At 40.1% G+C, this 24,052-nt stretch overlaps 1 protein-coding gene across 1 annotated transcript in view; it reads right to left on the bottom strand.

The window, feature by feature from the left end:
• Window positions 1-24,052, bottom strand: part of TTPA (alpha tocopherol transfer protein) — a 1,432,408-nt gene that overhangs the window by 882,168 nt on the left and 526,188 nt on the right. The window lies entirely within an intron of this gene.

The raw sequence follows: 24,052 nt of genomic DNA, 5'->3' as shown, positions 1-24,052 counted from the left end.
AAAGTTATGGGTCGGGTTCGGGTAAGTGTGTGATTGTGTGAACATGAGGGTTAGGGCAGGTTAGGTGAGTTAGGGTTAGGGCGCGGGTCAGGTAAGTGTGCGATTGTGTGGACGTGAGGGTTAGGGCAGGGTAGGTGAGTTAGGGTTAATTCGCAGGTGAGGTGACTGTGCGATAGTGACGGACCTTAGAGTTAGGGTTTGGGTTAAGGTAAGTGTAGGGTTAGGTGTAAGAGTTTAGGTGTATGTGTGTGGATTTCTGTTTGCTTGGTGTGCTTGTGTTGTGTGTATGTGTTTTGGAACAGCAAATTTTTTCCCTAGGAAAAAAATTGCTGTTCTGAATGTTCAATGTTTTAAATTTTTGATTCATAGGGTTCGATATTAGAACACTTGACATTTTGAATGTTCAGTGTTCTAATATAGACCCTACGTTTATATAGATGTCAATACTGAACAGTCAAATACCTCATTATCTCCCATTACTGTATTCACTGGAACACTCATGTAAAAATCACATCTGAATGGAACAGCAACTATCGACATTTACTGATCTCCTTTAGTCTTTTTTTTTTTTGTAGTTCCATGACTCACACTCATGGCTCTTAGAATTACAACATGGTGCCCTCCTGCCACATATCGTACAACCAAGATTATACCAATGGAATGTTCATGAAGGAACTATACCAAGACTCTATAAACACAGCCTAACTTGTTGCCAAACTCACAAGTGATTTTGGTCAATTGATCTGCTCCTTTCTAAACAACCTGAAATTAATCAAATCTCTATAGAAGCAAAGGACTGATACTCTACCAAGGGAGCTGCCCGTTGTTACACTTAATGAAAGGTAGTTCAAGTATTTATCTACTTTGAGTACCCCAGAGCATCAACGTCTTAGTTGCCTGGTTACCTATTTGACAGAGGAATGTAAAAATATAGCTCAAATATCTTACCTTTCATTACAAGCCTCCTTTTCCTGGAAAATAACAGCTGTGTGAGGGTGCTTACCATTATCTGCATGCATTTCAATAATGGGATTTCTGTTTCAGTATATTCATTATGCATGGGATATTATCTACAGGTGGCAGTCTGACGTTTGGTCAGACTTTATGAGCAGTTAAATATCTGCAGAATATTGTTGTGCTACCAAACCATACTAAGGACATCTGGAAACTAAAAGTAACCTGCTCCATCTCCTATATTTTTAAAACAAGAAGCCAGCATTAATGGTACCTGGACCACTGATTTGTGTCAGTGGGAAGACCTTTTATAGACATACATCTCTTTCTGCTCACTAATATCCAGCAAATACGCTGGGTAGCACTGTATCACAAATTAACACTAAGGAAGAGCAACTCCAGCAACATAATAACCCAAGCAAGGCTTACTACACTCAGGAGTAACAAAAATAACCCCAAAAAGCATGCAAGGTTGCTACAGCTCAAAGGTCAGCCATGCAGCAGCAGCAGCAGCTATCAGAACTCATTATCCTAAGAAGATAAGGTTGGGTAACAAAATATAAATAACAGATAGATACATAAACAAAATCAAATATGTGAACATGATAATGTTGTTTAAATACAAAACAAACAATTACACATGGAGAAGTGGATGAATGTTCCTAATTTAGCAATGATCTTATTAATTCAAATATCCACGGTTATAATGTGCACCTCCACACAACTGTACAATGTTCACCATAAGGGTCATTGCTGTAGTGTATTTACCATACATGAGAGATTACATTACAGTGTGAATGATCTTGTCCCCAAATACTTAATCTAATGAATTTCCTATTTAGTCTCAGACTTCCTCTGCATATCAAAGATAACAGCATTTTGGCTATGTTTATTTGACCTCCAGTGCTTAATCACAGTTTTCTACTCCACTGTTTAACTTTGTGTTACTACAATTTTTTTTAGTTCCGCTCTCTACAACACTGTCTAGTTTTTTGTATTATGTTACTTACTTACTGTATTACCTGCACAACGACACTGTCTAATCTTGGTTACTATGATATTAACTGTAAGTACTAACTGTCCTATTTTACTTTTCAAACTCTGTTAACTGAACTTTCACTACTAAATATTGTTAATATGTTTACTATTGTAAATTTGTGGAGCTTTTCTCCCCGGGCCTTCGCTGAAAAAGGGCTCCTGCTGTCCAGTCGGACTATCCCGGTAAACAAATGTCAAATAAATAAATAAATACATTTTAAATTTAGACTCAATAAGTGGATGGTAAATCCAACACTTACTTCTTTGGGACTGGTAATAGTTGTGTTGATCAGGGCAGCTATTAGCTCATGATTTTACTTGGTTAGCTTCTTGAATGTCATTTGAGTTGCAAACTTAGTAACTACCTACGAACCTAATATAGGATAAAAACTAACACTTGCTCTTCAGGACAGCAGAGTCAAACCCATTTCTACACCCAGTCTAAATATTCTGCATGTAATGCTTAAAGAAAGTCTGTAAAGCTACCTCACAAATAATATGAGCTGATTCATTTTTAGGCTGGGTATGGTGCATTTCCCCTAGTGGAGAGAGTTCTGATCTGACCAACTAAGAATTTGCTATAACAATTATAGCATGAGGTGATGAAGTCTGATGGACATTTACAGATATTCTGTTTGGACACTGTTCTGTCCTGCTTTCTATCATAAAGGAGGCAAAGCTGATCAGAGATTTTACAGTTTTAGCTCTGTTAGTTTAATATTTTACCTGTCTGTGAGAATGATCTTCCCTTTTCTTTCAGGGAGAAAGACAGGAAGCCAAATAGATTTTAGCGACAGCTCCATTATACCTTTAGGCATGAATGAAGAAATGGATTTAACTGCCACTTCTTCTCACTGAAACACTTACAGAGTCCTCTACACATCAAAATTTAGAGTTCAGAGACCCACCTGGCTGAGGTAATAGCCATTAGGAAAACATTTTTCCAGGGCTGCAAACTGACAGCAGTACAACTGTCAGGTTCATCAGGGTAAGACTGAATTTTCCAGTGACAAAAGTTCAAGTGCCATGAAGGAGGAATAAGCAATTTGGGTGGTGTCAGATAAAGGATACCCTTTAGGAACAGCTTAACAGTCGAGTTTGTGGAAACTTGACAGTCTCAGGGAAGGCAAACTGAAATGGCAGGAGGATGAAAACTAACAGAAGTTTAGGCAAGGCCATGATTATAAACTTCAGATAAATACTGCAGCACCAGAAGGACTGTTGAAGCAGCAGGAACTATTTGATATTTAGTGTGCCAAACAGGATCATTTCCATTTGGCCAGGTATTAGGTCTTCTAGTTTCCAGCAAAATACAGATCACCTCTGGGTAGAACAATTATTTATGAGAAACTAACCTGACTTCATTTGTGCACTAAATTTGAGACTACTGAAATTGTGGTGAATCAATTCTTCCTGATGTGTAGTAAAAGGTATGAGATAAAAAATCTTCCTGACTCGTTTGAACCTGTTGGGAGAACCATGTCTGTCTTGGCCAAAAAAGAGCTATTAGAATAGCATTTGAGCCCCTCTCCTCCAGGTTTTATAAGTCTCTTGGAAAAAGTGAAATGTGTGGGAAGATATAGACCAGATAATGGTGCCATGAAATGAAGACGATAATGGGGACCTAGGTTCATGAAAAAGACAGTTGAGAATAAAAACTCTGCAGCTGGTGATTCTGATAATGCAGACAAATCTTTCTCCTAAGGAATCCTCTCTACATTGCCTCAACAATACTCTCTTGTACAGTTTCCATTCATGTAAGCTCGCAAATGAGCTGTTTAGATGATCTTTTACTACTTTCGGTTTGCTTGGAATGTACGGTGTTTTAAGAAGAATGCCCAAATGACTAACTATTTCCCAAATGTGTATAGCTAGCCTACAAATAGGTTATGAATGGGTTTTTCACTGTTTTCTTTCTTTTTTTTTTTTTTGATATGCCACACAAGTTCATGGGTAATTACCAGGCTACTGATCCATAAAGATCTTTAGAAGCATAGCCATACATTCCTATGAAATTTTTAGCCCTTATATTTTAAGTAAAGACAACCCAGGGATGAGCAAAAGACTTACACATTGCCCCTACTCATAAGCGACAAGGGTGCTAAATCAGTGGTGAATCTGTGGTTACATCACCAACATGTTTTCTGTTATAACCTGCAAGGGGTGTGGTTTGACAAGTGAACTGAAAATCTGAAAGTATGGATGACGGACATCCTTCCATTTGCATATATATGACTGTTCCTGGCTTTCTTTGTCTACACTCCTTGTAATTTGAGATGGAGAGTTCGAGATGTTACTGCATAATATGAAGCATCCATGGTCAGTGTTAGGTTTGGATCTGGGAAGAAGAAAGGAGGCATGGGTAGGCTTTGGTATTAGCTGCTCACCAGCAAATTTCTTTCTTGACAGAGGTAATAAGGGGATTTTCTGTCTCCAAGACCTAGTTGTGCTGTCCCAATAGATTATTGTACTATCACAGCATTTTCTTTGCATGACATTTTACATAGAATGGCGGCAACTTTATGCTGACATGTATACTAGGTCTTTTAAAAATTTTCTTGTTGTTTGATGAATTATCTTTGAAGCTTCCATCAGAAACAGCTCATAAGGAGAATGTTGCTGAATAGGAGTGACACCCTGCAGGACTTGGCATCCAGAACTACCCATACAAAGCTCTAGAGTTTGAGTGGTGTTACACTACGTTTGGAGGCTGAAGGAAGCTCCAATGGAAGATATAAGTGAGTGTTTTCTCAAGCTCCAACTCGGAAAATGTTTGAAGAAGTTAGTCATTCAGATATGGGTATATCTTTAATCCTAAGCTTGGCAAAAGATAGTATTTTTAAATACTATGGACACACTGAAAATGTCAAAGAGCAGGTAAGTGATCTGATGATAGGTACTAAACCCAGTGAAACACACTTAGTTTCTATACAACTTGAGGACAAGAAAGTATAAAGTTGGTGAATCTGTGGTTACATCACCAACATGTTTTCTGTTATAACCTGCAAGGGGTGTGGTTTGACAAGTGAACTGAAAATCTGAAAGTATGGATGATGGACATCCTTCCATTTGCAAATATATGACTGTTCCTGACTTTCTTTGTCTACACTCCTTGTAATTTGAGATGAAGGGTTTGAGATGTTACTGCATAATATGAAGCATCCATGGTCAGTGTTAGGTTTGGATCTGGAAAGAAGAAAGGAGACATGGGTAGGCTTTGGTATTAGCTGCTCACCAGCAAATTTCTTTCTTGACAGAGGTAATAAGGGGATTTTCTGTCTCCAAGACCTAGTTGTGCTGTCCCAATAGATTCTTGTACTATCACAGCATTTTCTTTGCATGACATTTTACATAGAATGGCGGCAATTTTGTGCTGACATGTATACTAGGTCTTTTAAAATTTTCTGGTTGTGTGATGAATCATCTTTGAAGCTTCCATCAGAAATAGCTCATAAGGAGAATGTTGCTGAATAGGAGTGACACCCTGCAGGACTTGGCATCCAGAACTACCCATACAAAGCTCTAGAGTTTGAGTGGTGTTAAACTACGATTGGAGGCTGAAAGAAGCTCCAGTGGAAGATATAAGTGAGTGTTTTCTCAAGCTCCAACTTGGAAAATGTTTGAAGAAGTTAGTCATTCAGATATGGCAAATGCGTATATCTTTAATCCTAAGCTTGGCAAAAGATAGTGTTTTTAAATACTATGGACACACTGAAAATGTCAAAGAGCAAGTAAGTGATCTGATGATAGGTGCTAAACCCAGTGAAACACATTTAGTTTCTATACAACTTGAGGACAAGAAAGTATAGGAATGCATATTTTGTGCTCATTGTCACTAAGGGTCATCTTTTAGCAACAAAGGAGAACAGATTGTAAGATAACTTTTTTTTCTACTTTTTCATGGACACACACATGCTTAGCTGGGACAGATCTACGATGTTCTCCAAAGACTCTTTTTTGGGGGGGGTATAAATCTTGAGTAACCTTTTCTGCTTTCTCTGATGATCTGGCTATCATAGTTCTGTTGTCAAGCAGATGAGTCAAGAAATGTTTGTAGGACACAGGAAAAATGCCCAGAAAGGGTGAATATAGTCTAAATTCTGTAGTATTGCCTAATGTTATAGTCTCTCTTTCACTGGTCCAAGTTCAGGAAGTGCAGGTTTCCCCGCTAATGGCAGAGCTGCCCACCCAAAAGACTTGGAGGAGAAATGGGTGAATGAGGAGGGGGAAGACATACAGAATATTCAATATTGGAAGTTAAAGCTATAGTTGGAAGAAGACTTGCTGTTTGGTTTCCTGACCTGCCACCTGGTGGGGCCCTTATTTTTCTCCTTGTTTTTTTTTTTTTTTTTTAATTGGTCTGCCTTTTCTGATTATAGTGCTCAGCCATAGACTGCATTCAGTAAAAGGCCCACTGTTTAGCTTGGTAGTTTCTCCTGTACCTTGTTAATGGAAGATGGAAACATTGCTTTATGTACTCCTTCCCTACCTTTTTAAATACTTTTTGGGAAGAAGAAACAGAGAACTTCTCTTATGCTCTTTAGAGGGGCATTTAACAGCTGATCCTCCACATTTTCTGTGGGTATTCAATCATGCTGCATCTGTAACAGCAGCTGTGGAACAGACATCTTCTGCATTTTATCTGCACCTAATGGAATGCTTACCAATTCTGGTTATCATCTGAATTAGTTTGCACATTAAATGTCTCATTGATGAATTACTACTCACTCTGCCTTGGTACTGGATTGTGTGGTTCTGGTAACTGATTGCCCTGATCCCTAAAGCTGTACATCTGTATATTTCTTGTCAAATCTACCAAGCATTCTATTTTCCCTATCATTAGGGAGAGTACTGAGTCACAGAACCAACTTCGATCCTCTAGGAGCATCTTGGGACACCACTGCAGGGCCTGATACTGCATTTTTCCTGGACTTGATAGAAATGGTCTGGCTTTTTGGATTAAGGGGACTGAATACTTGGGTCCAATGAAGCATTATCAAAATCATCTTTAAATTCCTGTAGTCCCAGGGGTTCAGCCAGGTGTTTAGGTCTTTCCTTACCCAAGAGCTTTAGATACCTTTCCCTGAGTAGCCAGCAGTTATGTTAGGCTCACAGATTCCCTAAGGAAATATGTGCTGGAGGAGACCCTGAAAAGACATATATACTCATCATGGGTATCATAACCTAAAGGAGAGTAGATTTGGTTGAAGTAACCTAATCCTCACTCCCTTAGTTGTGATTCAGGTGACCTCTCTGTGACAAGGTGTGTACTTCTTTAACTCGGAAGTCATCATTGAAGTGAAAGGAACTAGGGACTGCAATAATAACAGTACTGCATTTGCCAGACTGTCACATATTCCACAGCACGTTTCTGCTATCAGAGTGTGCAGAAAGAAAAAATGTTTTCAGGAGTGTGCTCCTTCAGTAAACACACTAGTGCAATCTCTTCTCTCACCTGCCAGGAAAACTAAACAAGTACTGGTATTCCAGATGGCTCAAACAAAGAGCATATGTAACATTATGATTAGGAAACAAGATTTTGTGAGATGGATGCCAAAAAAAGGAAGAAAGATGGCGACCGAATAAAATTCTCAGCAACCTACTGCCAGAAGCCACGTCTTATGCAACTCTGATGGAATGGCTGATGCAAAGACAGGAGAGAGTGTACTGGCTGGAATGGAGGAGTAAAATGTGTGGCTAACAACTATTTGGCCAGAAATAAAAGAAATAAAGCAGACCCAAAAGAAGCATGTTTTGGGACATGAAAAGCATCCAGAAGTAAACAATACACTCAGTGAACATTCCATGAAGCAGCAGTCTGTGATCAAAACCATGTCAAGCTGAAAATGAGAGTGGAAGTCACAAAAATCCATTTGGATTACAATGAAGTCAAACTAACTGATATGGAGGATAGGGTTACCACCTGTCCCACTTTGCAAGGGACAGTCCCTCTTTGGGCAGTTGTGTCCTGCAGAGAAATTGAAAAAATCGCAAATGTCCTGAGATTTTCGGACAAACATATTTCCTATATTTTATGTAATAGTTGCATAAAACAGTTATTCTGTACCTGAAATACCTAAATGTTATAAGAAACAGAATAAGCAACTAAAATGCTACAAGAATAAGCTTTTATTTAGGGAAATAAGTGAAGTTCTGTCCTTTATACTGGCCATGGGTATGTTTTGCCCTACAAAATCTGACGTTTCTACCAAAAATCTCTCTCTTTGGACATTTGAAAAGGTGGCAACCCTAAGGCAGGACTGAGTAAAACAGAAAAATAAGAATTATGGGAGTCCCTCAACTGTCTCAGGACTGAGATTCTTTAAAGTTTGCCCTGGAAATTTTGGGTAAGTGAACTGGCTTGCAGCCTAAAGGAATAGCAAAAAAATGTGCCCAACGTACTCTATGGCAGCTGAATATAGAAGCTACCAGATGAACTAGCCGATCATAATTTGCTTCCAAACGTATGCCTTGAAATATCAAATACTAGCTGATGTGTGGAAGACAAGTGAGTGCTTACCATGGAAGGCACAAACATTATTGTGGAGTAAGCCTGCTCCCTGGAAAGCAGAGGGAATAAAGGGGCCTTTGTACCTATTGTGCATTTGTGCAGACAGAGGGAACTCAGATGAAGAATGTTGCATCTGATCCAGCACGGAATCTTCTTTCCAGGAGCTCTGAAAACATCTGCATATCTGGTAGAGGTATTGGCAGCAATATAGAAACCTCCAAAACAGCTTTGCAATGGTAATGGAAGCAGAGGTGTTATGAGCGGAGAGGAACAACAGATAGAGCAGCAAGGATCACCAATCATCAGAGTTAGTAGGATAGAACGTTTTCCACTATTTTAGAGGAGACAGGTCCTAAAAAAGAGTGGAAATCATGTGAGAAGCTAGAACCCGATGAGGGGGAGTAAATAAAGCTGGTCAGTAGGAAAGATGAAGTATGTGCATCGTATGTGTGTTAGAGGAGCAATGTTGCCTTATTTGGAAAATAATGGTTTATTTTTCTCTATCCCTTTATCCTCTTGTAAATAGAGCACATTGATGGTGTATAAGGTGAATGAAAGATAATATTACTTGAAGGCTACCATGTGTCTAGGGAAAGGGAACTGCTGTAGTTCCCAGGCTTTATCTGAGTGACAGTGGAAGAGTATCGGGCTGGAGATGTGACTGAGATGTGCATGGAACTGGAGAATCAACGTACATAGGAGCATGAGGCAAACAGTGATTGGTTTGTAGTTGAGGAGGAGAAATGCCTGACATGAAGTAAAGGCATATGAATGGAATGCGTTAAGAACAGAGTCTGCAAGTGACACACGGCAGTATAGTTTTAAGTACTATTTATGCATGTATCCCTGTAATAGAGGAAGCCAGCTGTGAGGGCAAAAAGGCAGTATCCTTGTTGTGACTACTAAATTTAAAATAAGCACCTCTTCTATGACAGAATCTCAGACACAGTAGCAGTCTCCGCAGGACAACTATGCTGGTATGGGCAGCAATGAACAGAATGGAAGATGAATAACAAGCAGGTATATAGACTTCAAAATAAAGCCTGAAAGCATTTTACACAAACATGAACCATTACAGATTTGCAGATGGTAATGATGTTAATGTCGAGTGGTAAATTCTTAAATTTCTGTGTATCTTTTCTTTTCTTTACAGGGTGCTCCACAGGGATATTTGCATGGGAAATTGCCACTGATGTCTGAGAGAAGAGACATACAATGAATAAATATAGCATTTAATAAGCACGAGAATGTTGAAATGCTAGGGAAAAGTGAAGTATGATTAATGGCATCATTGTGGAAGAGAAATGTGATAAGCAGGATGACAATAAATGAATGAATTTGAGAAGGGTGGGATGCCTGCCCATGCAGTGGCTGTAGTTAAAGCTGGAGAAGGACATGAAGGAAGAATAAGGCAGGCAGTAGATCTCTGACCCTGGAAGGGATGGATCACTGGACGTACATAGTTAAGGGAGGAAAATGTTTTTGGGAGAGGGAACAGGACTGTTGTTTGTACCTCTTTAGTGGTTTTTGCAAGCCAGTGAGACTGCTTTGGATGGTACAAAGAAGATCAAACTAGTAAAGACTTGAAAAATAATCAAAATAATGAAGGTGTTGAGGAGACACAAGTAAAAGGACTAGAAAAGATGAGAGAGAGAGAGAGAGAGAGGAGGAAACCCCATCCAGTGAGTATAAAACATAGTCAAGAAAAAAGTGGAGAATGATGACCAGAAGTTATGGGAGGCAAAGTGGAACATCAATGGTTTGATCTACACCATGAAGAGACAGACAACTTTGCAGCATGCCAGTAAAAAGTAAGGAAGGATGCATTAGCTTTGGCGAAGTCCTACTTAAACAGGACAGAACATCAAAATCTGAATGGGAGGGGGGCTTTAAGGTTCTATTTGATGTTTTATAAAAAACATATTTACACATTTTATAGAAAGCATTAAAGCCCTTACTAAACATTTTCCTGCTACCAATTCTGACATGCCCTCTACTCAGACAGCAATATCCCATGTTTCACCCTAAACCCATCCCAGCCTCCTACATCATATTCCTACTTCTTACGCTGAAACCAAGTTCTCCTTCAATAGATAATCTTCCAGCAGAATACCTCAAGCTGCCTGCCAGTTCCATAGCCTACCCTGCGTCTCTTCTAATTAACAGATCTATCAAGAAATCACACATTCCTTCTATATGGAAAAAAATCTTCATCATCCCCCTTCAAAAAGGAGGACCTTATCTGATATAATGAATTTCACACTTATTGCCATATTATCCCCTCTGTCAACAATTCTGGAAAAGTGCATTCACAAGGAACTTCTGCAATATACTCTTCAGGAAAGGCTCCCGACCCCCACATAGCATGGTTTTAGACCCACACATAACAATACCATGGCCTTACTAACTTTCACAGATGCTATTTACAAAGCCAGAGAGAAAGGCACATTTGTCTCCTCTGTATTCCTTGATCTCTCTATAAAGCTTTTGATCTAGTCTCTCACCAACAACTCCTCTGCTATCTGTCTTCCCTCAGGGTATCACAACTAACATTACTATGTTTTAACAACTACTTAACTGACAGAAACCAGTCTGTGAAGTGGCTTTCCACCTTTTCTCTGTTCCTTCCTTCCTGTCTATTCTGGTGCCCCACTGGGGTCCATTCTTGGCTCTCTAATCTTTAACATATATTAACTAACAATCTACATAAATCCTGTCAGCAAACCTCCCTCATACAATATGCTGATGGCTCTGCCTTAATATGCATTTCCAACAACTAATACATCTTCAGAGAATTACTCAAGAAGCCTTTAAATCTGTTGAAATTTGGCTACAGGATAATCACCTGCTACTAAATCCAAAAAAAAAAAAAAAAAAAAATTACTTCATTTTTTTTCTAAAATCCCATTTCCATGAAAAAACAACATTAACATTTCTTCCTTAAATAATACCATGACTGAAGTTACCTCGCATACAGAGCTACTCAGCATAACAGTCAATGACAATCTCAAATTTGAGTTACAATAGTCACAGTAACATCAAGAAAATCTATCAAAAACAAGGCAGCCTACATGAAGAAAAAGAGAGTATTTATAAACTCTGCCAAGGTAACTAGCTACAATGTACCTCTTACCATCTCTCCTATATGGAGCCCCTATCATGAACATCCTATAAGCTTCACTTAGTTCTAAAGCTCAGCAGTGCTATAACCAAGTCACCAGATTTGCTTGTAGCAAATATTATTGGACCCATCACTGTTTAGCACAAAAAGCACTTAACTGTCTCGAACTTCCTCTCCACCTCTCCTAAACTCAGCTCATCTTAACCCATAAAATCATCCATGCCCCATCTGCCTGCCCAGCAATTACACACATATTCCACTACTAGCTAGAACATGGAATAAAATTCCTACATCAGTCAGGTCTACCACACACGTTCACCTTTTCAAACCATTACTAAAATACGTCCTGTCTGCCACCTGGCTTTGTCCCTCCTCCTTATCATATGTTCATAGGTTGATACTAGGCTATTGGCCCTAGGGCCTATACAAGCCTAGCCATAACAATTCCTTGGATATTTCTTCCCACAGTGTTTACTTCTCTGGACCTCTGTCTAGCAGAGTGACTGACATGATCCCCAGGGTGAATTTCCTATCTCCCATCCAATCATCAAGGTTCCTTTTGAAGAGGGCCAAGGAGGCACTCTGCTTGACATGTATGGGCAGTCTATACCAGAGAATGGGGAGTCTCTGGGTCAGAAACCTATCCCTCCAGCATGTTTTGTTCATTGTGATGACAAGGTTTAGATCCCTGGGGCATGTGGCTCTGAGGGATTGGGATTTCTTTAAGTGGAGCATGTCCAACAGCTCAGGGTTTGACATGGCCTTGTATGTTAAGCAGAGATCGCCTCTGAGTAGACGATATGCCACAGAGTATAGCTGGAGTTTTTTTAGGTGGTCAGCATATGGCATCTGCTTTAGGCCTGTGATTCCTTTAGTGAGGTATTTCTGTGGCCTTTCTAGCTGTTGCAGATGTCTTGTGAGGTACACACCAAACAGGGCATTATACTCCATAATGGGTCTAATGAGGGATGAGTACAGTGGGGCAATGACCTCCTTTTTTCTGGATGAAAAGCCCTTAGTGATGAGGTGTGCCACATAGAAGGATTTCCTGACTGTTGTGGTGATGTGGTTATCGAAAGTGAGCCCACTGTCCACCTGTGTCCCTAAGTCTCTCATCACACTTTCGATATTTAGTGTACTGCCACCTATGTGGTGATTCATGGGTACATGTTTTTTTTTCCAAAGGGGATAACTATACATTTCTTGGCATTAAGCTTGAGCCCATGGCTCTGGCACCAGGCATCTGTTTCTGTAAGGCCCTTTTGTAGAATATCCACATCATTTTGGGGATTCAAGTAATGGCTCCCAGTTTGCAGTCATCTGTGAACTTTGTTAGCCAGAGTCCCTTAGTGTTGGCCTGTACTTCAGAGAAGTAGATGCCAAACAAGAGTGGTCCCAGGACTGAACCCTGAGGTACTCCACTTGTCACTTGTCTGGAACTGAATTTGGAGTCGGCTACTTTTACAGTCTGGGTTCTGTCAGTAAGCCAGTTGGCAACCCATCGAGTGACTTAGGGATTTATGCCCAGCTTAGCAAGTTTATCTATGATTCCAGAGTGGGGGATGGTGTCGAAGGCCTTGGTGAGGTCCAGATAGGCTGTGTGTACTGCCATACCCTTGTCCACAGCTCTGGAGACTGATTTGAAGAAGTCAATCAGGTTCAGGAGACAAGATCGGCCCTTCACAAACCCAAACTGGGTCGGGACCCCACCCACCGTGGGGTCCAGTGTTTGAAGGTTGCCAGTGTCTTTGTTTATAAGTTCCATGATAATGCATTCCATGCCCTTGAAGATCAGGCTTGTTAGACTGATGGGACGATAGTTCCCAGGATCCAAGGTGGATCCCCCCTTGTGCAGTGGGATAACTGTAGCTGTGCGCCACTCAGTGGGCACAAAGCCTGAAGTGAGGCTATGATTAAACATGACACTTAGGTGAGGTGCCAGTTCATTTTGTAGTTCATGTAGTACACAGCTTGGGATTTCATCTGGTCTCATGGATGCTGTATTCTTAGCTTTGGAGAGTGCGGTTTCTACCTGTGTGGCCATGATTACTGGAATTCGGCAATCTTTTGGTACTGAGATAGGCCCTTTAGGGGGTGAGAGGGGGGTGAAGTTGGCACTAAATTGATCTGCCAGGACATTGGCAATATCCTTGGGATCAGTATATTTAATGCCATTCTGTTGAAGCTCAGAGCAGATCTGAGCATTGCCATTTAGATTCTTGACATAACTATAGAATGCCTTGTGGTTGTCTTTGGAATCTTTGGCAATTTTATTTTCGTAACTAGCTTTTGAGGATTTTATGAGGGATCTCAGCTTCTTACTGAGGCTGGTGAGGGAGTTTTTTTGCATCCTGGGATTTTACTCTTTTCTGCAACAGTTTCTTCCTTCTGTTGTATAGTTTGTTTATAGCAGGGGACCACCAGATTGGCTTCCTTTTTTTGGAGGAGAGCATCTTGGTTCTATTTGGGATGGCCCGATTCATGCATGAGTGGATGCGCTCGTACAGTGCCTTAGTGTAGGATTCTGCAGTCAAACTTTCAGATCCCATCTGTATGGGTGTCATGAAGTTTGTCACTTCTGACTTCATTAGCATGAAGGTGGCTTTGGAGAAGTTTTTTAAGGAGGTTTCCTTATTGGGGTGGGGTGGGGGTGGGATGTGGATGTCAAGGGTGATTTGCTTATGGTCAGACCTGACCAATGAGGGGGTGACCACTGGTGTGGAGCATCTATCTCCCATGTTGGTAATGACCAGGTCTAGGATATTGGAGCCCCTGGTGGGACAATGGATTAGTTGATCCAGGGCATTGGAATTTATGAATTCCAAGAACCGTTGGGAAAAGGAGTTGGTACCCGAGTAGTTTTCCCAGTTAATGGCAGGGTAGTTGAAATCACCCAGTATTAGGGTGTTTGGTTGTATCTTAATATTTTCCAGTATATTTAGAAAGGTGTAGTGAGAATCTTGGGTCATGGTGGGGGATCTGTAGCAAGCTACAATTTGGATTGCAGTCTTACCTAGTGTTAGGTACACCTGGAAAATTTCAGATGCATTGTGTTGGGTAACTAGCCTGGAGGTGTGAATATGGACACTCCTCCACCTTTAGTATTTCGGTCTTGGTTTTGTGGCCGAAAAGTGTGGTAAGAGTTGTAGCCTGGTATTGCAGGGGTGCTCTCTGGAGCCTTGAACCAGGTCTCAGTTACTGCACAGATATCGATGTTCTCCATTTTTAGGAGTGCCTCAAGAGAGTGCATTTTGAGGTTTAGACTTCTAGCATTGAGTAGCATTACCTTCAGATTTTGTATGCTTGTATCTGTTACGGTGGTGGTTTTGTCATTTGAACGTTGCCTAAAAAAGGCACTATAGGGGTGGCAAGAGCTTTAGCCAGTAACCTGAATCTGGGACATAGCTCTCTAACACCCTTCATCACCTTTCTTATACCTCCCTTTAAAGCACTAAACCACTCAACCTGCTTATCTTCTTCTAAAATCTATTGTACTTAAACTAATATACTTACTTTTAATTAGTACAACTTAATTACTATTCCATCACTACTTCTCTATTAGCACTCAGCCTTGCTTATCTCCTCTAATACTTCACTCTATTGTACTTCTTAAATTACACTTGCCTATCATACAGTGGCTACAAAAAGTTTATACACCCCTGTTAAAATGCCAGGATTTTGTGATATAAAAAAATGAGACCACAATAAATAATTTCAAAACTTTTCCCACCTTTAATGTGACCTATAACCTGTACAATTCCATTGAAAAACAAACAAATCTGTTAGGGGGAAAAATCTAAAAAATAAAAAAAACATACAATAAGCTGGTTGCATAAATGTGCACACCCTTAAACTAATACTTTGTTGAAGCACCTTTTGATTTAATTACAGCATTCAGACTTCTTGGGTAGGAGTCAATCAGCATGGCACATCCTGACTTGGCAATATGTGCCCACTCTTCCATGCAAAAGTGCTCCAAATCTATCAGATTGCAAGGGCATCTCTTGTGCACAGCCCTCTTCAGGTCACCCCACAGATTTTCTATTGGATTTAGGTCTGGGCTTTGGCTGGACCATTCCAAAACTTTAATTTTCTTCTGGTGAAGCCATTCTTTTGTTGATTTGGTTGTATGCTTGGGCTCATTGTCATGTTGAAAGGTAAAATTCCTCTTCATCTTCAGCTTTTTAGCAGATGCCTGAAGGTTTTGGGCCAAAAGTGACTGGTAATTTGAACTGCTTATAATTCCCTCCACCTTGACTAAAGCTCCGGTTCCAGCTGAAGAAAAGCAACCCAAAATCATGATACTGCTACCACCATGCTTCACCATGGGGATGATGTTCTTTTGGTGATGCAAAGTGTTGGTTTTTGCGCCAAATATACTTTTTGGAATTGTGGCCAAAAAATTCAACCTTTGTCTCATCAGACCATAACACATTTTGCCACATACTTTTGGGAGACTTGATGTATTGTTTTGCAAATTTTAGCCAGGCCTAGATGTTTTTCTGTGTAAGAAAAGGTTTTTGTCTTGCAACCCTACCCCATAGCCCAGACATATGGAGAATATAGGAGATTGTCACATGTAGTACACAACCAGTACTTGCCAGAAATGCCTGCAGCTCCTTCAATGTTTCTGTAGGTCTCTTGGCAGCCTCTCTGACCAGTTTTTGTCTTGTTTTTTCATCAGTTTTGGAGGGATGCCCAGTTCTTTGCAACGTCACTGTTGTCCCATATTTTCTCCACTTTTTGATGACTGTCTTCACTGTGTTCCATGGTATATCCAATGCTGTGGAACTTTTTTTGTACCCTTCTCCTGACTGATACCTTTCAAGAATGAGATCCCTTTGATGCTTTGTAAGTTCTTTGCAAACCATAGCTTTTGCTGTAGCAGTCAACTGAGTAAATGTCAGGAAAATCCTACTAGGACAGCTGAATTTTATTTGGGGTTAATCAGTGTCTCTTTAATTGGTGGCAAGAAGACTGAATGCTGTAATTAAATCAAAAGGTGCTTCAACAAAGCATTCGTTTATGGGTGTGCACACTTATGCAACCAGCTTATTGTATGTTTTTTATATTTTCCCCCTAACAGATTTGTTTGTTTTTCAATTGAATTGTACAGGTTATAGGTCACATTAAAGGTGGGAAAAGTTTTGAAATGATTTATTGTGGTCTCATTTTTTTATATCACAAAAACCTGGCATTTTAACAGGTGTGTGTAAACTTTTTATACAGGTTCATAGGTAGGTAGTAGGCTATTGGCCCAAGGGCCTATATAAGCCTAGCCAAATGGTACTCTGGCTTTTGCCACCCAAAAAAATTATTTTCCTGTGCCCCTGTCAAGCAAAGCCACAGAAGTGATCCCTAGGGTGAATTTCCTATCTCCCATCCAATCATCAAGATTTCTCTTGAAGAGTGCTGATGAGGAGCTTTGTTTGATATAGATAGGTAGTTTGTTCCAGAGTATGGGAAGTCTCTTAGACAGGAATCTATCCCTCCAGCATGTTCTGTTTATTGTGGTGACAAGGTTTAGGTCCCTAGAGCATGTAGCTCAGAGGATTGGGATTTCTTTATGTGGAACATGTCCAACAGCTCTGGGTTTGACATAGCTTTGTATGTTAGGCAGACATCGCCTCTGAGTAGGCGATATGTGACAGAGTAAAGCTGGAGTTTTTTGAGACGGTCTGCGTAGGGCATCTGTTTGAGGCCGGTAATCCTCTTTGTGAGGTATTTCTGTGGCCTTTCCAGTTGTTGTAAATGTCTTGTGAGGTACATACCAAAAGGGGCGTTGTACTCTATAATGGGTCTAATGAGTGATGAGTATAGGGGAACAATGAACTCTTTTTTCCTGGATGAGAAACCTTTTGTGATTAGGTGTGCCACGTAGAAGGATTTCCTGACAACTGTGGCGATGTGATTATCAAAGGAGCGACTACTGTCCACCTGTGTCCCAAGGTACACTTTCAGTGTTAAGTAGACTACCTCCTATGTGGTGGTTCATGGGTACAGAGTTTTTACCAAAATGGATGACAATGCACTTTTTGGCATTGAGCGTAAGGCCATGGCTTTGACACCAGGCATCTGTCTCAGTGAGGCCGTTTTGTATGATGTCCACATCATTAGGAGATTTGATTATGGCTCCTAGTTTGCAGTCATCTGCAAACTTTGTTAGCCAGAGACCTTCTGTGTTAGCCTGTACTTCAGAGAAGTAGATACCAAACAGGAGAGGACCTAGGACTGAACCCTGTGGTACTCCACTTGTCACTGGTCTGAAGTTGGATTTAGAGTCTGCTACTTTCACAGTGTGGGTTCGGTCAGTGAGCCAGTTGGCAACCTATCTTGTGACATAGGGATTTATACCTAGTTTAGTGAGTTTGTCTATAATTTCAGAGTGGGGGATGGTGTCAAAAGCCTTGGCCAGATCTAGATAGGCTGTGTGTACTACCTTACCCTCATCTACAGCTTTGGTGATCACTTCAAAGAAGTCTATCAGGTTTAGGAGACATGATCTGCCTTTTACAAAGTCAATACGAGGCTTGTAAATTAATATTTGTGTATATCAATACAAATTTATTATAATGATTATTATGTTATGCATTCACTGAAACTGCATTATACTTTTTATTTTAAATTTTAATTGCATTAAATATGATATCCTGGAGCTTTTTTCTACAGGTGTCTACTGAAAAATGGTACCTGTGCCTAGTCCGACTTTCCTGGTAAACAAATGTCAATCAATAAATAAATAAATAAATGTCATAATTTAATGGAGGAGGAGAAGAAGAGGGGTAGATCTACTTAACTTATTTTGGGAAGATATTAGTAGTGATGGAGGATAACTTACAAGATGAGAAAGACTGTGGAAGGATGAAATGGTTGCGTCCCTCTGAGGTTACATTTCTAGCACTTAGAGTCATCGTAGTAAAAAACAGATTTTTAAAAGCGATTATGTTTATTAATGGGGGAATGAAATACTATGATATGTAGAGATGTAGACAAGGAACCCCACTGATGAAGGTGGCCAGGGAGGTTGGATTTTTGGCAATTTTTTTCTAAACTGTTAGTACTAATAGATGCATGACATGAGAGGAATCAGGATTCACACATTACTTACTGTGGTGGCAAGAATGGTCAGTGATAGACAGAGGATACTAAATGCCAAAGCCTAAGAGCACCAGGAAGGGTGAACCCATAACCGGTAATTATATCAGATCAAGCAAACAGTCAGAATAGAGATAAAATTTAGGCCGCAGTGGGAACTAATAAAGCAATGGTGATTTCCCATATATATATATATATATATATATATATATATATATATATATATATATATATATATTTATATATATACACACACACACACACACACACACACAGATATATATATATATATATATATATATATATATATAGAGAGAGAGAGAGAAAGGTTGGCATAATGGTTAAGGTGTTTACCTTACAGACACAAGGTGCAGGGTTTGATTCTCACTTGGGGTAATTGGCTAGGCTTAAAAATGGCTCACAAGGGCAGTTAGCCTAGTACTAAACTATGAACTATGAACTAAGCCAGAAAATACATAAGATAGGCATGTGGTAGAACACAGTTTAGACCAGGAAATGCACTGGAATCAAGAAAGCTGGGATAGATGCAATCAAGAAATTATGGACAAGACAGAATTGTACACGAAGTTAAAGTCTAGAGAGGCAAGGTTGACCAGAAATAAGACGATGGAGGAATTAAGAGAGTAGCATAGAAGAGGGAAGGACTCAGGGGGACAGAGAATGGTACAGAAAGGGAAATTAAGCAAAATTTACAGGCAGGATTAGATATGAAATGTGTCCACAAGAGCATGAGCATGGATCAATTAGTAACATCCAAAAATCATTGACAGCATTGGCAGTGAGACTATGTCAACAAGAAATTGAGAAAGGGATCTTTAAACTTAAGGATGGTGACACCCGAAGAAAAAGGTACACATTGCCAAACATTTGGGAGTGAATTAGGAGGTTGTATAAGAATCTTTACTCAGAATAAATTTTGCACCCACAGGAAAACTAAGGGAGGAGACGGTGAGGTATTACAGTCAGACACTGAACAAGAACTTCAGCAAAAGATGGGGGAAGATGGAATGCAAATTGGAAGGCACATGGGATGAAAGTGAGTACAGATAAGAAAGTTGCAATGGTAACAAATGGGGGAAATCAGAAGAAGCTGAGAAATGAGGTAGAAGGAAAAATAGTGGAACAGGTTAACAGCTTCAAGTATCTGGGAGGGGTGGTTGAGGAGAAGGAAAGTCTGAATGAGAAGGTCAAAGCTAGAATCAGAGGGGCATCAGCCAAACGCCACAGAGTGTCAAGGGTAGTGCATGAGAGAAGAATGCCAGAGGCTGAAAAGTAAGGTGTACAAAACTGTGGTACAACCAGCACTACTGTATAGTACAGAAATTTGGGCGGTAAAGGCAGAGAAGCTAGAGGTAATGGGGATAAGGTGCCTGAAACAAGTTGCAAGACACTCGTTGTGGGACAGATGAAGAAATAAGGACATCAGAGCAGAAGCCATAGTAGATCCAATTGCTGAACAGGTTAAAGAGAACAGATTATGGTGGTATGGAACCAAGTGATGAAAAACAGAACACAATCTGGGAAAGAAGATATTGGACAGATAGAAAGAAGACGAGAAAACGAGAGTAGCTAACAAAGAGGTGGATGTACTGTGGGAAGGAAGACATGTGACAGTCATGCATGAGCGTCAATGAAGGCAAGAGAGTGTGGAAAAAAGGGGGGGGTTGATTATAATTTGATGATGGAAAATTAAGGGAGGAATATAATTATCTTGCAATAATATTATCTATCTGAATATCTGTCTGGGAGTACCTAAAGAATAATCATTTATGTCAACTTTTGAGAAGGTGTTGGTTAAAATGAAGGAGATGTTAAATAAGTGGAAGATGTTCCCACTTGATTTGGCCCGATTCTGCAGTTGTTTATATTGCCACAATTTCTATATTTGGGGCAAGTGTTTTGGAGGTTGTGGCAGGTGTCTTATTTTAAGAAGGTTAAGCAGAAGATGGCAAAATTCCTATGACATGAAGGAAAACCAAGAGTAGTGTGAGAATTTGTACTGCTGTTGAAAGAAAAAAGGGGCTAAAGGTTCTGGACAGTAAAACTCACTTGCAGGTTTGTCAGTTAGTCCTTTTGTTCAGATTTATGAAACCAATATGTCAACTGTAGTGGAAGAATATTCTGTAGGAAGCAAGTGAGGGCTGAGGAATGTCAGCGATGTAATGGAGGCAGTGTTAGAAACGCTCACAGAAAATCTTCCAATCCCATTACAAAAACAAGATGTAAAGAATTGTATGAGTGTTATTTGTGAAGGGAAAGCAAGGTACTAGAAAATCCAGGCATAGCCAATAGGGGAAATATGATGAGACAAGTAGAGACAAAAATGCTTGTTGAGGTAGAACAGGAAACAAACTAAAGTCAAATACTGGTCATGAGTGATGGTCGGAGGGAGGATTAAGACATGGGAAAAGCTGAAAGAGGAATACCGGCTAAGAGATAATTTACATTGAGAATTTGTAGGAGTGGTAGATGTGCTGAAGAAGATGAAATGGGGAAAGCGGGAGGAACATCAAGCTGCAGAACACAAGTAATACAATAATAAAAATAGAGAGAAGTAAAGATGCCCAGTAGGGCGATCTTATCTGGGGCATATAAGACCTTGAGGGACATAAAGGAAGGTACAAGTAGAAGGTGAGTGAGCTATGGATTACAGAACTGTGCATCCCAATAACTGAGTAAGAGTGGAACCAAGTTAACCAGTTTTACAGGTATGCAACAAAATGCAAGCGATTCAGAATGTTTGCATGGAAATCCCTATACAGATCATTTTTATACCCCTAATAGGAATGCTAGAATGCATCATGGAGTATCAGAGTCATGTTGGTGGTGTGACAACAGACAACAAGGTACCTAGGAACATACCTCTCCAGACTGTGACAAATTAGGTGACTTTTAGAGGGATGTCCAATCTCTAATAGTTTGGGTATTCAAAAGGACTTGGTCTGTTTCAAAACAGATGCATTTTTTGGGTTGGTCAAATGAGATACCACCGAGGTTGCAGGGATTGCATTGAATAATTTCATTAATTGCAAAAAACTATTCAGGCAGTGGAGCCATCGGTTAAAGAACTGGCAAAGAGAAGGGAGAAAATACAATCTTATCTGATTAGACAGCGGATATGGCTATGACAGGTAGATAAAGAGGGGATGTAATGTACCTGCCTAGTAGCACTGTATCTTAAATATTTCTCCTACATATCCTTCTGAATTACTGGCATTTCATCAGGTTGAGAATATTGCATTTGTTAAAAAAATAATCAACAATTATTTTCTTTGGAAAAATGGGAAATATTTTTGTTGTCCTTTTAAAGAATATAAAAATGTTACCTCACCATTTGGAAAAATGTTGTCCATCTCCGTGAAGTTTGATACATAAGCGATGTCTGTTGTCTGTATCATGCTATTATTCCAGGGTTAATGGTTGTCAGACCATCATTGCTAGTTATTTTGAAAAGCTATTATCTTTCTGCTTATTCTTGACTGTTTACTGCAACATTCTGTAATGTGCATTTGTAATATGTGCATTATACACTGGATTTTTAGCTGATTTTGAAGTTTAATAAAATATTATTTGTAAAAAAAGGGTATGGGCACCTAGTAATCTGTCAGTAGTGTGACTGTAGAGTTACAAGCACAGTCTGGGGCCATAAATTCAGGCCAAAAGCTCTATTCAGATGTATATCCTTCAAAATTGTTAAGACCTCTCATATAAGGGATTGCTGGGAAAGAACAGAATCCTTAGGCACTTATCTGGAAAAACTGGTGTTCTCTGCTGATGTCTGGTAACAAGAATCTGACTTTAGCTCAACAGGTAAAGTTATGGAAGTCTGTCTTTCTTTGACTCTTAAGTAGCTAACATAGATAGGGCTGCAATCTCTATATACAGCAAGACCACGAGGTAAATGAACCTGGTCATCTCCAGAGCTACACTTCTCAGCTTGCCCCCCCCCCCCCCGTCAAAACTCTTACACCACTTCACAAGGACCTTTCTCCTTTTGATGTTTATGCTTTCCTCTTAGTGATTTCTTCAACTTATTCATACCCTCTTCAATATACAGAGCTTTGTCTGCTAAAGGAAGGATTCTCCTTGTCCCTAACTTTCTTCTGCTCAGCCACCATCACCATCATCATCAGCCCCCTTTTTCCCATTTTCTACATGGGGTTGGGGTATCATGTTAACTGTTGCCATCTCTCTCGATTCCATGCCACACTCCTGCCTTCTTCAATACTCTTGCTTTACTGTCACAGATCTTCTCTCATACAAGCCATCCAACTCTTTGCTGGATGTCCTCTTTCATCTTACCTTCTTTTTAGCTGTCCCAAATCTTCTTTACCAGATTGTATTCTGCTTTTCTGCACGTATCTGAAACACTGTAGTTTGTTCTCTCTGATATGTCCTGCAGCTGGAGCTACTTTGGCTTCAACTGACCTTGAGTTATTGGTTAGGTTCAAATGGTTCTCCAGGGCAAATAGCCTAATATTTCACCTTTGAATGTGAGTTTGGAATCCCAGGGATCATGTTAGTCACCCTGCTAGATAGGGGTCCAGGGAAGTAAATAGTGTGGGAAGAAATAGCCAGGGAATTGTTATGGCTAGGCTTGTATAGGCCCTAGGGCTGATAGCGTAGTACCAACCTATGAACTTATGAACCTATGATTAAGGTTTTCACCTAAGAAATACAAGGTATAGGGTTTGATTCTGATCTTAGGTTGTTGGTTAGCCTTAAAATGGCCCTTCAGTTAGCCTAGTATTCCAGGAACCTAAATCTTGTCATCACAATGAACAAAACATGCTGGAGGGATAGGTTCCTGACCCAGAGACTCCCCATACTCTGGAATAGACTGCTCATACATGTCAAGCAGAGCACCTCCTTGGCCGTCTTGAAAAGAAACCTTGACGACTGGGTGGGAGATAGGAAATTTACCTTGAGGATCACGTCAGTTGCCCTGCTAAACAGGGGTCCAGAGAAGTAAATATTGTGGGAAGAAATAGCCAGGGAATTGTTATGGATAGGCTTGTATAGGCCCTAGGGCTGATAGCATAGTAGCAACCTATGAACCTATAAACATTTCCAAAGATCGGTGTCATCTACGCACACAAGTTTTGGAAATGTTTCACCTCACAAGTCCTTGTTTACACTTATCAAGGGTACCAGAACTTGTCAGAGATTTGGGATGCATGGCTAGGCTTAAAAAGGCCCTTGTGGTCAGTACCCTAGCAAGCATGTTATGAACCTATAAAAATACGGGCATTCCAACAGTAAAATGTAATTGCACTTTCATTTAGCCTTTGGCAGAGACAGTGGCCTGCTAT

This window comes from Protopterus annectens, chromosome 1.part0 (assembly GCF_019279795.1).
Source record: "Protopterus annectens isolate FY-2018-M chromosome 1.part0, PAN1.0, whole genome shotgun sequence".
Classification (NCBI taxonomy): Eukaryota; Metazoa; Chordata; order Ceratodontiformes; family Protopteridae; genus Protopterus; species Protopterus annectens.
Note: the sequence above shows the minus strand (reverse complement) of the source record. Positions and strands in the feature narration are given on the sequence as shown.